The sequence below is a fragment of the Pongo pygmaeus genome, chromosome 2, assembly GCF_028885625.2.
Source record: "Pongo pygmaeus isolate AG05252 chromosome 2, NHGRI_mPonPyg2-v2.0_pri, whole genome shotgun sequence".
In the NCBI taxonomy this organism is placed as follows: domain Eukaryota; kingdom Metazoa; phylum Chordata; class Mammalia; order Primates; family Hominidae; genus Pongo; species Pongo pygmaeus.
The window spans coordinates 100030473-100046688 of record NC_085930.1 but is presented as its reverse complement, the minus strand read 5'-3'; the positions used below and the strand labels follow the sequence as shown (position 1 = coordinate 100046688).

General features: G+C 42.0%; 1 pseudogene; it reads right to left on the bottom strand.

Annotated features, from left to right (window-relative positions):
* Nucleotides 1–8676: 8676 nt before the first annotated feature.
* Nucleotides 8677–9062, bottom strand: LOC129034250 (small ribosomal subunit protein eS25-like; annotated as a pseudogene).
* Between the last annotated feature and the right edge of the window lie 7154 nt (nucleotides 9063–16216).

The following is a 16216-nucleotide window of genomic DNA, read 5'->3' as shown; positions in this document are numbered from 1 at the left end:
GTTATGTCTTTGTTCTCATTGGTTTCAAAGAACATCTTTATTTCTGCCTTCATTTCATTATTTACCCAGTAGTCATTCAGGAGCAAGTTGTTCAGTTTCCATGTAGATGTGCGTTTTTGAGTGAGTTTCTTAATCCTGAGTTCTAATTTGATTGCACTGTGGTCTGAGAGAGAGTTTGTTGTGATTTCTGTTCTTTTACATTTGCTGAGGAGTGCTTTACTTCCAATTATGTGGTCAATTTTAGAATAAGTGTGATGTGGTGCTGAGAAGAAAGTATATTCTGTTGATTTGGGGTGGAGAGTTCTGTAGATGTCTATTAGGTCTGCTTGTTGCAGAGCTGAGTTCAGATCTTGGATATCCTTGTTAACCTTCTGTCTCATTGATCTGTCTAATATTGACAGTGGGGTGTTAAAGTCTCCTGTTATTATTGTGTGAGAGTCTAAGTCTCTTTGTAGGTCTCTAAGGACTTGCTTTATGAATCTGGGTGCTCCTGTATTGGGTGCATATATATTTAGGATAGTTAGCTCTTCTTGTTGAATTGATCCCTTTACCGTTATGTAATGGCCTTGTCTCTTTTCATTTTTGGTGGTTTAAAGTCTATTTTATCAGCTACTAGGATTGCAACCCCTGCTTTTTTTTGCTTTCCATTTGCTTGGTAGTTCTTCCTCCATCCCTTTATTTTGAGCCCCTGTGTGTGTCTGCATGTGAGATGGGTCTCCTGAATACAGCACACTGATGGGTCTTGACTCTTTTTTTTTTTTTTTTTTTTTTTTCTTTTATTGTAATTATTATTATTGTTATTATTATACTTTAGGTTTTATGGTACATGTGCCCAATGTGCAGGTAAGTTACATATGTATACATGTGCCATGCTGGTGCACTGCACCCACCAACTCGTCATCTAGCATTAGGTATATCTCCCAATGTTATCCCTCCCCCCACCCCCAACCCACAACAGTCCCTGAAGTGTGATGTTCCCCTTCCTGTGTCCATTTGTTCTCATTGTTCAATTCCCACCTATGAGTGAGAATATGCGGTGTTTGGTTTTTTGTTCTTGCGATAGTTTACTGAGAATGATGATTTCCAATTTCATCCATGTCCCTACAAAGGACATGAACTCATCATTTCTTATGGCTGCATAGTATTCCATGGTGTAGATGTGCCACATTTTCTTAATCCAGTCTATCATTGTTGGACATTTGGGTTGGTTCCAAGTCTTTGCTATTGTGAATAATGCGGCAATAAACATACGTGTGCATGTGTCTTTATAGCAGCATGATTTATAGTCCTTTGGGTATATACCCAGTAATGGGATGGCTGGGTCGAATGGAATTTCTAGTTCTAGATCCCTGAGGAATCGCCACACTGACTTCCACAAGGGTTGAACTAGTTTACAGTCCCACCAACAGTGTAAAAGTGTTCCTATTTCTCCACATCCTCTCCAGCACCTGTTGTTTCCTGACTTTTTAATGATCGCCATTCTAACTGGTGTGAGATGGTATCTCATTGTGGTTTTGATTTGCATTTCTCTGATGGCCAGTGATGGTGAGCATTTTTTCATGTGTCTTTTGGCTGCATAAATGTCTTCTTTTGAGAAGTGTCTGTTCATGTCCTTCGCCCACTTTTTGATGGGGTTGTTTGTTTTTTTCTTGTAAATTTGTTGGAGTTCATTGTAGATTCTGGATATTAGCCCTTTGTCAGATGAGTAGGTTGCGAAAATTTTCTCCCATTTTGTAGGTTGCCTGTTCACTCTGATGGTAGTTTCCTTTGCTGTGCAGAAGCTCTTTAGTTTAATTAGATCCCATTTGTCAATTTTGGCTTTTGTTGCCATTGCTTTTGGTGTTTTAGACATGAAGTCCTTGCCCATGCCTATGTCCTGAATGGTATTGCCTAGGTTTTCTTCTAGGGTTTTTATGGTTTTAGGTCTAACATTTAAGTCTTTAATCCATCTTGAATTGATTTTTGTATAAGGTGTAAGGAAGGGATCCAGTTTCAGCTTTCTACATATGGCTAGCCAGTTTTCCCAGCACCATTTATTAAATAGGGAATCCTTTCCCCATTTCTTGTTTTTCTCAGGTTTGTCAAAGATCAGATGGTTGTAGATATGTGGCATTATTTCTGACGGCTCTGTTCTGTTCCATTGATCTATATCTCTGTTTTGGTACCAGTACCATGCTGTTTTGGTTACTGTAGCCTTGTAGTATAGTTTGAAGTCAGGTAGCGTGATGCCTCCAGCTTTGTTCTTTTGGCTTAGGATTGACTTGGCGATGCGGGCTCTTTTTTGGTTCCATATGAACTTTAAAGTAGTTTTTTCCAATTCTGTGAAGAAAGTCATTGGTAGCTTGATGGGGATGGCATTGAATCTGTAAATTACCTTGGGAAGGATGGCCATTTTCACGATATTGATTCTTCCTACCCATGAGCATGGAATGTTCTTCCATTTGTTTGTATCCTCTTTTATTTCCTTGAGCAGTGGTTTGTAGTTCTCCTTGAAGAGGTCTTTCACATCCCTTGTAAGTTGGATTCCTAGGTATTTTATTCTCTTTGAAGCAATTGTGAATGGGAGTTCACTCATGATTTGGCTCTCTGTTTGTCTGTTATTGATGTATAAGAATGCTTGTGATTTTTGCACATTGATTTTGTATCCTGAGACTTTGCTGAAGTTGCTTATCAGCTTAAGGAGATTTTGGGCTGAGACAATGGGGTTTTCTAGATATACAATCATGTCATCTGCAAACAGGGACAATTTGACTTCCTCTTTTCCTAATTGAATACCCTTGATTTCCTTCTCCTGCCTAATTGCCCTGGCCAGAACTTCCAACACTATGTTGAATAGAAGTGGCGAGAGAGGGCATCCCTGTCTTGTGCCAGTTTTCAAAGGGAATGCTTCCAGTTTTTGCCCATTCAGTATGATATTGGCTGTGGGTTTGTCATAAATAGCTCTTATTATTTTGAGATACGTCCCATCAATTCCTAATTTATTGAGAGTTTTTAGCATGAAGAGTTGTTGAATTTTGTCAAAGGCCTTTTCTGCATCTATTGAGATAATCATGTGGTTTTTGTCTTTGGTTCTGTTTATATGCTGGATTACATTTATTGATTTGCGTATATTGAACCAGCCTTGCATCCCAGGGATGAAGCCCACTTGATCATGGTGGATAAGCTTTTTGATGTGCTGCTGGATTCTGTTTGCCAGTATTTTATTGAGGATTTTTGCATCAATGTTCATCAAGGATATTGGTCTAAAATTCTCTTTTTTTGTTGTGTCTCTGCCAGGCTTTGGTATCAGGATGATGCTGGCCTCATAAAATGAGTTAGGGAGGATTCCCTCTTTTTCTATTGATTGGAATAGTTTCAGAAGGAATGGTACCAGCTCCTCCTTGTACCTCTGGTAGAATTCGGCTGTGAACCCATCTGGTCCTGGACTTTTTTTGGTTGGTAAGCTATTGATTATTGCCATAATTTCAGCTCCTGTTATTGGTCTATTCAGAGATTGAACTTCTTCTTGGTTTAGTCTTGGGAGGGTGTATGTGTTGAGGAATTTATCCATTTCTTCTAGATTTTCTAGTTTATTTGCATAGAGGTGTTTGTAATATTCTCTGATGGTAGTTTGTATTTCTGTGGGATCGGTGGTGATATCCCCTTTATCATTTTTTATTGCATCTATTTGATTCTTCTCTCTTTTTTTCTTTATTAATCTTGCTAGCGGTCTATCAATTTTGTTGATCCTTTCAAAAAACCAGCTCCTGGATTCATTTATTTTTTGAAGGGTTTTTTGTGTCTCTCTTTCCTTCAGTTCTGCTCTGATTTTAGTTATTTCTTGCCTTCTGCTAGCTTTTGAATGTGTTTGCTCTTGCTTTTCTAGTTCTTTTAATTGTGATGTTAGGGTGTCAATTTTGGATCTTTCCTGCTTTCTCTTGTGGGCATTTAGTGCTATAAATTTCCCTCTACACACTGCTTTGAATGCATCCCAGAGATTCTGGTATGTTGTGTCTTGGTTCTCGTTGGTTTCAAAGAACATCTTTATTTCTGCCTTCATTTCGTTATGTACCCAGTAGTCATTCAGGAGCAGGTTGTTCAGTTTCCACGTAGTTGAGCGGTTTTGAGTGCGATTCTTAATCCTGAGTTCTAGCTTGATTGCATTGTGATCTGAGAGACAGTTTGTTACAATTTCTGTTCTTTTACATTTATTGAGGAGAGCTTTACTTCCAAGGATATGGTCAATTTTGGAATAGATGTGGTGTGGTGCTGAAAAAAATGTATATTCTGTTGATTTGGGGTGGAGAGTTCTGTAGATGTCTATTAGGTCTGCTTGGTGCAGAGCTGAGTTCAATTCCTGGGTATCCTTGTTGACTTTCTGTCTCGTTGATCTGTCTAATGTTGACAGTGGGGTGTTAAAATCTCCCATTATTAATGTGTGGGAGTCTAAGTCTCTTTGTAGGTCACTCAGGACTTGCTTTATGAATCTGGGTGCTCCTGTATTGGGTGCATATATATTTAGGATAGTTAGCTCTTCTTGTTGAATTAATCCCTTTACCATTATGTAATGGCCTTCTTTGTCTCTTTTGATCTTTGTTGGTTTAAAGTCTGTTTTATCAGAGACTAGGATTGCAACCCCTGCCTTTTTTTGTTTTCCATTTGCTTGGTAGATCTTCCGCCATCCTTTTATTTTGAGCCTATGTGTGTCTCTGCACGTGAGATGGGTTTCCTGAATACAGCACACTGATGGGTCTTGAGTCTTTATCCAATTTGCCAGTCTGTGTCTTTTAATTGGACCATTTAGTCCATTTACATTTAAAGTTAATATTGTTATGTGTGAATTTGATCCTGTCATTATGATGTTAGCTCGATGTTTTGCTCGTTAGTTGATGCAGTCTCTTCCTAGTCTCAATGGTCTTTACATTTCGGTATGATTTTGCAGTGGCTGGTACCGGTTGTGCCTTTCCATGTTTAGCGCTTCCTTCAAGAGCTCTTTTAGGGCAGGCCTGGTGGTGACAAAATCTCTCAGCATTTGCTTGTCTGTAAAGTATTTTATTTCTCCTTCACTTATGAAGCTTAGTTTGGCAGGATATGAAATTCTGGGTTGAAAATTCTTTTCTTTAAGAATGTTGAATATTGGCCCCCACTCTCTTCTGGCTTGTAGGGTTTCTGCCGAGAGATCCGCTGTTAGTCTGATGGGCTTCCCTTTGATGGTAACCCGTCCTTTCTCTCTGGCTGCCCTTAACATTTTTTCCTTCATTTCAACTTTGGTGAATCTGACAATTATGTGTCTTGGAGTTGCTCTTCTCGAAGAGTATCTTTGTGGCGTTCTCTGTATTTCCTGAATCTGAATGTTGGCCTGCCTTGCTAGATTGGGGAAGTTCTCCTGGATAATATCCTGCAGAGTGTTTTCCAACTTGTTTCCATTCTCCCCATCACTTTCAGGTACACCAATCAGACGTAGATTTGGTCTTTTCACATAGTCCCACATTTCTTGGAGGCTTTGCTCGTTTCTTTTTATTCTTTTTTCTCTAAACTTCCCTTCTCGCTTCATTTCATTCATTTCATCTTCCAGGGCTGATACCCTTTCTTCCATTTGATCGCATCGGCTCCTGAGGCTTCTGCATTCTTCACGTAGTTCTCGAGCCTTGGTTTTCAGCTCCATCAGCTCCTTTAAGCACTTCTCTGTATTGGTTATTCTAGTTATACATTCTTCTAAATTTTTTTCAAAGTTTTCAACTTCTTTGCCTTTGGATTGAATATCCTCCCGTAGCTCGGAGTAATTTGATCGTCTGAAGCCTTCTTCTCTCAGCTCGTCAAAGTCATTCTCCGTCCAGCTTTGTTCCGTTGCTGGTGAGGAACTGCGTTCCTTTGGAGGAGGAGAGGTACTCTGGTTTTTAGAGTTTCCAGTTTTTCTGCTCTGTTTTTTCCCCATCTTTGTGGTTTTATCTACTTTTGGTCTTTGATGATGGTGATGTACAGATGGGTTTTTGGTGTGGATGTCCTTTCTGTTAGTTTTCCTTCTAACAGACAGGACCCTCAGCTGCAGGTCTGTTGGAGTACCTGGCCGGCCGTGTGAGGTGTCAGTCTGCCCCTGCTGGGGGGTGCCTCCCAGTTAGGCTGCTCGGGGGTCAGGGGTCAGGGACCCACTTGAGGAGGCAGTCAGCCCGTTCTCAGATCTCCAGTTGTGTGCTGGGAGAACCACTGTTCTCCTCACAGCTGTCAGACAGGGACATTTAAGTCTGCAGAGGTTACTGCTGTCTTTTTGTTTGTCTGTGCCCTGCCCCCAGAGGTGGAGCCTACAGAGGCAGGCAGGGCTCCTTGAGCTGTGGTGGGCTCCACCCAGTTCAAGCTTCCAGGCTGCTTTGTTTACCTAAGCGAGCCTGGGCAATGGCGGGCGCCCCTCCCCCAGCCTCGCTGCCGCCTTGCTGCTTGATCTCAGACTGCTGTGCTAGCAATCAGCGAGACTCCGTGGGCATAGGACCCTCTGAGCCAGGTGCGGGCTATATTCTCCTGGGGCACCGTTTCCTAAGCCCGTCGGAAAAGCACAGTATTCGGGTGGGAGTGGCCCGAATTTCCAGGTGCCGTCTGTCACCTCTGGAAGGGGAACTCCCTGACCCCTTGCGCTTCCCGAGTGAGGCAATGCCTCGCCCCTGCTTCGGCTGGCGTACGGTGCGCTCACCCACTGACCTGCGCCCACTGTCTGGCACTCCCTAGTGAGATGAACATGGTACCTCAGATGGAAATGCAGAAATCACCCGTCTTCTGCGTCGCTCGCGCTGGGAGCTGTAGACCGGAGCTGTTCCTATTCGGCCATCTTGGCTCCTCCCCCCGGGTCTTGACTCTTTATCCAATTTGCCAGTCTGTGTCTTTTAATTGGGGCATTTAGCCCGTTTACATTTAACGTTAATATTGTTATGTTTGAATTTGATCCTGTCATTATGATGTTTGCTGGTTATTTTGCACGTTAATTGAACAGAGAACAGGCACTCTGATTTTTAGAATTTTCAGCTTTTCTGCTCTGGTTTCTCCTCATCTTTGTGGTTTTATCTACCTTTGTTCTTTGATGATGGTGACCTACAGATGGGGTTTTGGTGTAGATGTCCTTTTTGTTGATGTTGATGCTATTCCTTTCTGTTTGTTAGTTTTCCTTCTAACAGTCAGGTCCCTCAGCTGCAGGTCTGTTGGAGTTTGCTGGAGTTCCACTCCAGACCCTGGGTGCCTGGGTATCACCAGTGGAGGCTACAGAACAGCAAATATTGCAGAACAGCAAATATTGCTGCCTGATCCTTCCTCTGGAAGCTTCATCCCAGAGGGACAGCCACCTATATGAGGTGTCTGTCGGCCCCTACTGGGAGGTGTCTCCTAGTTAGGCTACACAGGGGTTAGGGACCCACTTGAGGAGGCAGTCTGTCAGTTTTCAGAGCTGAAACACCATGCTGGTGAGAAAGAACCACTGCTCTCTTCAGAGCTGTTAGACAGGGATATTTAAGTCTGCAGAAGTTGTCTGCTGCCTTTTGTTCAGCTATGCCCTGGCCACAGATGTGGAGTCTAGAGCCAGTAGGCCTGATTGAGCTGTGGTGGGCTCCACCCAGTTCAAGCTTCCTGGCCACTTTGTTTACCTACTGGCCTCAGTAATGGCAGACGCCCCTCCCCCAGCCAGGCTGCTGCCTCACAGTTTGATCTCAGACTGCTGGGCTAGCAGTGAGCAAGGCTCCATGGGCGGGAGCCACCGAGCCAGGCAAGGGAGAGAATCACCTTGTCTGCTGGTTCCTAAGACCTCGGGAAAAGTCCACAGTATTTGGGTGGGAGTGTCCCGTTTTTCCACGTAGTCTGTCACAGCTTCTCTTGGCTAAGAAAGGGAAATCCCCTGACCCCTTGTGCTTCCCAGGTGAGGTGATGCCTGCCCTGCTTCGGCTTGTCCTCCATGGGCTGCACCCACTGTCCAACCAGTCCCAGTGAGATGAGCCAGGTACCTCAGTTGGAAATGTAGAAATCACCTGTCTTCTCTGTCGATCACGCTCAGAGCTGCAGACTGGAGCTGTTCCTATTCGGCCATCTTGGAAAGCCTCATAATACATTCATTTTTAAAAAACATACAGGGTATTAAAAATTTCAATTTGATTTTAGGTCAGTTTTAGTAAGTTTGTTCTTTTAGAAATTTGTTTCCTTTAATCTAAGGTGTTAATTTTTTGCCATAATACACTTCATACTATTTCAGTGTTAGCCTTTTAATATTTGTAGGATCTATCCTTTGTTTCATTTGTAGTAGTAACAGCTTTTGTTTTCCTTTCTTCTTGATCATCCTAACCAGGAGTTTACTGATTGCATTAAATTTTTCAAAAACCAACGTTTCGATTTGTTATTTTTGTATACTCTTTGTTTTCTAGTTTCTTGATTTCTGCTTTACATTTATGATTTCTCTCCATTCACGTATTTTGGGTGTAATTTGCTCTTCTTTTTTTAACTTCTTAAAATAGAAACTTAAATAATTGATTTTAAATCTTTCTTCTTTCCTAATATAAGCAATAGACACTAAAAATTTCCCTCTAGGCACTGCATTGCTGCATCCCATAAAATTTGATATAATATGTTTTTATTTCATTCAGTTCAAAAATATTTTCTAATTTCCCTGTGATTTCTTTTTTTTATTTAATAAAGTTTTGTTTTTCCAAATGTACAGTCAGCTGTACCTGTTTATGCATCTTCACCAGCAGCTGTGGCATCTCCACTTTTGGTATTTCTGGTGTAAATGACTTGAGCTCTGTGTTTTGAAACCAATTTGATAAGTCCTTTACCAAGGAGCTCCTGAAGGGCTGCCCTGGCCAGGGAGCCTCGAATCTCCAACTGTTGAGAGACCACAGCTGGGGTTATAAACCTATAGCTGGAAACTTCCTTACAGAGTTTGTCATACAAAGCTTCCTTACAGTAGCATTGTCAAACAAGACTTGGTTATTGAGCTTGTCCCAAACTTTGCCTTTGGACCACTTCTTTTTGGCTTTGCCCCTGGATTTGTTCACTGGGTTTTTGTCTTTTTTGGCTAACTTCTCGGGGTCTTTCCTCTTGTTGTCCTTGGATGGCATTGTGAAGCTCGCAGAGCAGTCGATTGCAGCCTTGCTGAGATGTCAGACGAAAAGCGATTTCTTTGATGCATAGGTTATTTGAAAATGTGTTGTTTAATTTTCAAATATTTGGGGGGCTGTAATAGATATCTTTTTGTTATTGATTTCTAATTTAATTTCAGCATGGTTAGAATATACAACATATATATTCTGTGGTTGTTGAGTTTAGTGTTCTATTTTATTTATTTATTTGTTCTAGTTTTTTAGAGACAGTCTTGCTCTGTCACTCAGGCTGGAGTGCAGTGGTGTGCTCAGCCTCCCAAATAGATGGGACTATAGGCTTGTTCCACCATGCCCAGCTAATTTTTTAATAGAGATGAGGTCTTGCTATGTTGTCCATGCTAGTCTCCAGCTCCTGGCCTTAAGTGATCCTCCTACCTTGGCCTCTCAAAACTCTGGGATTATAGGCATGAGCCACCACATCTGGCCTAGTGTTCTATAAACGTCAATTAGGTTAAGGTGATTGATAGCATTGTTGAGATATTCTACATCATTTTTGATTTTTAATAATCTAGTTGTTTTGTCAATTACTGAGAGAGGGGTGTTAACATCTCTAACTGTGATTGTGGATTTGTTTATTTCTCCCTTTAGCTCTTTCAGTTTTTGCTTTATGCATTTTGAAGCTCTGTTATTAAACACACATTTATAATTGCTATGCCTTTTGATGAAATGACCCTTTTGTCATTACGAAATATTGTTCTTTATTTTTGGTAATCTTTCTTATCCTGAAGTCTATTTTGACTGATATTAATCTAGCCATTTCATATTTCCTATGATTAGTGTTTGCATGATATTTCTTTTACAATTTTTAAGTTTTAAACCTATATGTGTCTTTGTATTTAATGTATCTCTTGTAGATAAGATATAGTTGGATCATAACTTTTATCTAGTATAAACAATCTATTTCTTTTTATTATAGCATTTGGCCAATCTACATTTAAGATAATTATTGATACGGTTGGATTTAGTTCTCTCATTTTTATTTGTTTTCTATTTTTCTGATATGACTTGTTTCTTGGTTCCACTTTTCTTGCCTTTTTTGGGAATTAATATGGTTTAGTATTTCATTTTAATTCTTCTTAGCTATAGCTCTTTGCATATTTTTAGTGGTTACTTTTGGGATTAAAATAATTTTTTTAATACTTTAAGTTCTAGGGTACATGTGCAGAACGTGCAGGTTTGTTACATAGCTATACACATGCCATGTTGGTTTGCTGCAACCATCAACCTGTCATCTACATTAGGTATTTCTCCTAATGCTATCCCTCCCTGAGCCCCCTACTCCCTGGCAGGCCCCGGTATGTGATCCCCTTCCCCTGTGTCCATGTGTTCTCATTGTTCAACTCCCACTTATGAGTGAGAACATGTGGTGTTTGGTTTTCTGTTCCTGTATTAGTTTGCTAAGAATGATGTTTTCCAGCTCCATCCATGTCCCTGCAAAGGACATCCTTTTTTTATGGCTGCATAGTATTCCATGGTGTATATGTGCCACATTTTCTTTATCCAGTCTATCATTGATGGGGATTTGGGTTGGTTCCAAGTCTTTGCTATTATGAACAGTGCTGCAATAAACATATGTGTACATGTGTATTTGTAGTAGAATAATTCATAATCCTTTGGATATATACCCAGTAATGGGATTGCTGGGTCAAATGGTATTTCTAGTCCTAGATCCTTGAGGAATCGCCACACTGTCTTCCACAATGGTTGAACTAATTTACACTCCCACCAACAGTATAAAAGCATTCGTATTTCTCCACATCCTCTCCAGCATCTGTTGTTTCCTGACTTTTTAATGATTGCCATTCTAACTGGCCATGAGATGGTATCTCATTGTGGTTTTGACTTGCATTTTTCTAATGACCGGTGATGATGAGCTTTTTTTCAGATGTTTGTTGGCTGCATAAATGTCTTCTTTTGAGAAGTGTCTGTTCATATCCTTTGCCCACTTTTTGATGGGGTTGTTTGTTTTTTTCTTTTAAATTTGTTTAAGTTCTTTATAGATTCTAGATGTTAGCCCTTTGTCAGATGGGTAGATTGCAAAAATTTTCTCCCATTCTGTAGGTTACCTGTTCACTCTGGTGACAGTTTCTTTTGCTTTGCAGCTCTTGAGTTTGATTAGATCCCATTTGTCAATTTTGGCTTTTGTTGCCATTGCTTTTGGTGTTTTAGTCATGAAGTCTTTGTCCATGCCTATGTCCTGAATGGTATTGTCTAGGTTTTCTTCTAGGGTTTTTATGGTTTTAGGTCTTATGTTTAAGTCTTTAATCCATCTTGAGTTAATTTTTTTATAAGGTGTAAGAAAGGGGTCCAGTGTCAGCTTTCTGCATATGGCTAGCCAGTTTTCCCAACACCATTTATTAAATAGGGAATCCTTTTTATTGCCCTCTATATTGCTTGGGGAAATGCCCTCTATATTTTCGTAGTGATGTGTAGATTCTACTGAAAGAAAAATGAAAACTTGTTCACAGGCAATGTTGAAAGGATAACTTTCAACTTTTTAAAGGGTTGAAAATTTAAACTACCCTCTGTAGTTTCCGGAAAACATCCTTAAGCCTTTACAAATGAGAGTGAGGGCTGTGGCAGCCTTAAAGTTCAAGAGAAGGAAAATACGTTAATTTTCAAGGTTTTCTCCTATCTCAGATCTTTCTGAGGAAAATAATGTGAGGCCGGGTGTGGTGGCTTATGCCTGTAATCCTAATACTTTGGGAGGCCAAGGCAGGAGGATCACTTGAGGCCAGGAGTCCAAGACCAGCCTGGGCAATATAAGGAGACCCTGTCTCTACAAAAAAAAAAAAAAAAAAAAAAAAATGCTGGGAGTGGTAGTGTGTGGCTGGAGTCCTAGCTACATGGGAGGCTGAAGTGGGAGGATCACATGAGCCTGGGAGTTTGAGGTTGCAGTGAGCTATGATTGTGCCACTGCACTCCAGCCTGGGCAACAGAGTGAGACCCTGTCTCAAAAAAAAAAAAAAAAAAAAAAAAAGAAAAGAAAAGAAAAAAGAAAAATAATGTGAAAGAATCACTTCACATATCTAGTGGCAGATCTGACCTGCCAGAGCCCTGTTCATCTTGACAATGAATCAGGTGATCTGGGTTCATGGCCACAATGCATGCCGTCTGCTCAGAGCAGCACCCATGGGTTCTCTTCCTTAGCCAGTAGCTTTCTCAGCTTTCTCATGGACCTAGGGACTCCCCAGTGCCTAGAGGCAGTGGAGCACATAGATAGCCTTGTGTTCTCTGGAAATGTCTATGTTTCTGTGTAGTCTCTGCCAGTCCAATCCCAGGATGGAGGGTGGATGTGGGAACCTCTGTTTTTTAATTAGCCTTTAGGGCATAGTCTGCTCTCCACACACTTGTCACAACAAAGGGATCTTTTTTCTTCAGGGAATAGCATTAAGAAGCAGGAATTGGAGTAGTATACTTGTCCTGTTTGAAATAGCTTTTATCTGCTGTTGCATCAGTGATCTTTGACAGCTGATCTGCAGTTCTGGCTTAACCATTTACTAGTTGCATAACCTTGGCAAACTCACATCCCAGCATAATGAATCTAGTTTACTTTTTTATAAACTGGAAGTGTTAATATTTTCCCTGACCTACCTCAGAGGCTTAAAGGGTTGCATGGAGATGAAAATGCATTATAAAAATATAAAAATAAATTATTACTATGAAGGCCTAGAGAAGTTTTTCTTAAGAAGAAGGGTAATTTTAAAAAAGAAGTCTTTGTTGCCTCCTGAGTGAGCAGTTCTTGGGGTACAAACGGGATATAGGACAATCTGGCACTGAGTCTGCTGAAGGCTGTCCTGCCACTGCTACATCTTCCCCTTCTCTCCTAACCTCACTGCCCCGGGGGTGGAGACAGTCATGACACTGGGCAGGCCAGCCCTCCTCTGTGCTGCTGGCCACCTATGCGGCACAGTCTTGTCAGAGAGCTGACAATCAGCTCCCTGCTGCTTTCTCATCTTTTAAAGTCCAATTAAACATCTCTGGCCACAGCATGATAATTGTCTGGGCTCCACACAGTGGAATGTGACCTGAGGTGGCATTAGGAAACCAGAAAAGAAAGAAAAGCCCTTTTATCTTGGAAAGATCATGTCCCCAGTTCCTTAAAGTGTAGAATCATTGTTCACACTGAGCAGTTGCTCAGCTCAATTCCAAATGTCAAGATATCAAAAGGCATGCAGGAGATTTAGCCATGTCCACATGGACTCATGTGCCCAAGAAGCAATCTGGTGGCTTAAGAATTAGCAATGGCATAAGGTATGTGTGAGAAGCAGTGAGTCTGAGTGGAAAGTTCCAGCAGGGAGGGATGCTGGAAGGCTAGGTTAGGGCCAGATTGCAGAGGACCTTGATGCCAGGGGTAAAAAGGTGAACTTTGCTTCAGCAGGATAATCAGGAGTCTTACATGGGATTGTAAGGCCTGGTCTCTGGTGGAAGGCAAGAAGATTCTGCTACGGACAGGGTGTCTTGTAGATTGCCCTCTTATAACATCTTGCCATTAAATGTTTCCTGAGGTTTATCCAGCCCAACTAATCACAGTGCATCAGCACATTGTCTGCTTGATGCCGTGGTGGCTCCCCTTAAACATTTAGGAAGTTGCTACATCTGGAAGGATAAAAAACTCAGAAATATGGCCTGGCATGGTAGCTCATGCCTGTAATCCTAGCACTTTGGGAGGCTAAGGTGGGTGGATTGCCTGAGCTCAGGAGTTTGAGACCATGGCGAAACCCCATCTCTACTAAAAATACAAAAAATTAGCTGGGCGTGGTGGTGTGCACCTGTAATCCCAGCTACTCGGGAGGCTGAGGCACGAGAATTGCTTGAACTCGGAGGCAGAGGTTGCAGTGGGCTGAATTCATGCCACTGCACTCCAGCCTGGGTGACAGAGCAAGACTCTGTCACAAAACAAAACAAAACAAAATGAAACAAAACAAAAACTCAGAAATATGGACTTTGGTCCTGAACCTGCTATTGATTAATTGGGTATCCGAGGAAGCTCTTTCTCTTGTCAGGGCTTCAGCTTCTACCAGAAAAATCTGGGGAGAGAGGGATGGTGAGACCAAGTGATCTCTTAAGTTTCTCTTCACTTGAATGTTCTTAGGAATAGCTTCAGTTGCTGACATGTCTGCAATTTGTTTATTACAATTTGCCTCCCATGTCCCTAGGATCATTCTGCTAGACCAAGTTTCTGAGGAGCTTTTTATTTTATTTTTTTAGAAAGGGAAAATGACTTGCTAGCAGTTACAAGATGTGCCCAGTTTCCGTATCTCTTGCGGTCCAGTTTTCTTTCTGCTGTCAGCTGCAGAGCTTAGTACATGATGGGAGGATCACTGTACTTTCTATAGCACTGGGAGATTAGAGGAAAAAGGGATTAATAAACCATGGAGTGGTTGGGGAAGACTAAATGGTAGATAAAGGCTTGGGCCCTTTGGGTCCTGATGGAGGGGTGAGGATGCAGAGAGTTCTCACCAGGCAGAGAGAAGGGAGTCAGGCATTCCAAGTAAACCAGGATGGAGAGGAAGGGTCTGTGTCTGGATGTGTCAGGAGCTGGCCTGGTAAGAGAAGGAAGCACCAGGAAATGAGGCCAGGGCCTTAAAACCAGGCAGAACGGGAGGTTAGACTTGATGCTCTAGGACCCTGATACCCAAAGTGTGGCCTGGAAACTAGAAACATCAACATCACTTGGGAGCATGTTAGAAATGCAGAATCTCAGCCGGGTGTGGTGGCTCATGCCTGTAATCCCAGCACTTTGGGAGGCCGAGGCAGGTGTATCACTTCAGGTCAGGAGTTCAAGGCCAGACTGGCCAACATGATGAAACCCCACCTCTACTAAAAGTACAAAAATTAGCCAGGTGTGGTGGCACACACCTGTAATCCCAGCTGCTCGGGAGGCTGAGGCAGGAGAATCGCTTGAATCTGGGAGGCGAAGGTTGCAGTGAGCCGAGATTGCACCACTGCACTCCAGCCTGAGGGACAGAGCAAGACCCTGTCTCAAAAATAAAAAATAAAAACAAACAAAAAAGAAATGCTGGGCCGGGTGCGGTGGCTCACGCCTGTAATCCCAGCACTTTGGGAGGCCAAGGCGAGTGGATCACGAGGTCAGGAGATCGAGACCATCTTGGCTAACACAGTGAAACCCTGTCTCTACTAAAAAAAAATACAAAAAATTAGCTGGGTGTGGTAGCGGGCACCTGTAGTCCCAGCTACTCAGGAGGCTGAGGCAGGAGAATGGCATGAACTCTGGAGGCAGAGCTTGCAGTGAGCCGAGATCTCGCCACTGCACTCCAGCCTGGGCGACAGAGCGAGACTCCATCTAAAAAAAAAGAAATGCTGAATCTCAGGCCCAGCTCAGCCCTGCTGAATCCACATCTACATTTTAACAAGATCCAAAGGTGACTTCATACCCCTTCAAGTCTGAAAAGTGATGTAGTTCAGGACATTTGTTCTCAGTGGTACTGACCACTGGGCCCCACCCCAGGCCCCCTGAATCAGAATTTTCTAGGGATGGGGCTTGGGCACTGGAAGTTTTAAGAAGCTCTAACCTGTAGCCAGGGCTGAGAACTACTGTTCTCATGGTTATAAAGCAAGAATGACAATGTCGGTTCACAGAAGAACATTTAATAAAGATCAGATAGGCAGCAGTATGAAGAGTGTACTCAGGAAACAGAAATTAATAGCAACGAGCCAAATGTGCAAAGTGAAGAAGACAGCTCCATCATGTTGAGTCCTGAAAGTTGAGAAAATGGCTGTGCTAGAAGTTGCTATGGGGAGCTGGTTTGTAGAGGATAATGAGAAGTGAATTTGGTTTTAGACATTTCCACTCAAATTTGATGGTGGCAACATCTGCCAGGAATTGGTTGATGTGGCACTGAGCTTTGGTTAAAGGGCAGGACTGGAAGTTTGAATTTGTAATTTATTATCACCGAGGTGGAAGCTGGAGTCATGTAAATGGTACAAGACAACCGGATAACAGAATAAAGGCTTCTGTTGTGTATAAATTAGAATTGTAGGCTTGGAAGGAATTTTAGATAACTTTAGGCTAAATGTCTATGCATGAACCAAGTGTACTGGCCTTAGTGATAGAGCAAGGGATGTCTTTTCAGCTTGGCCATAGCAAT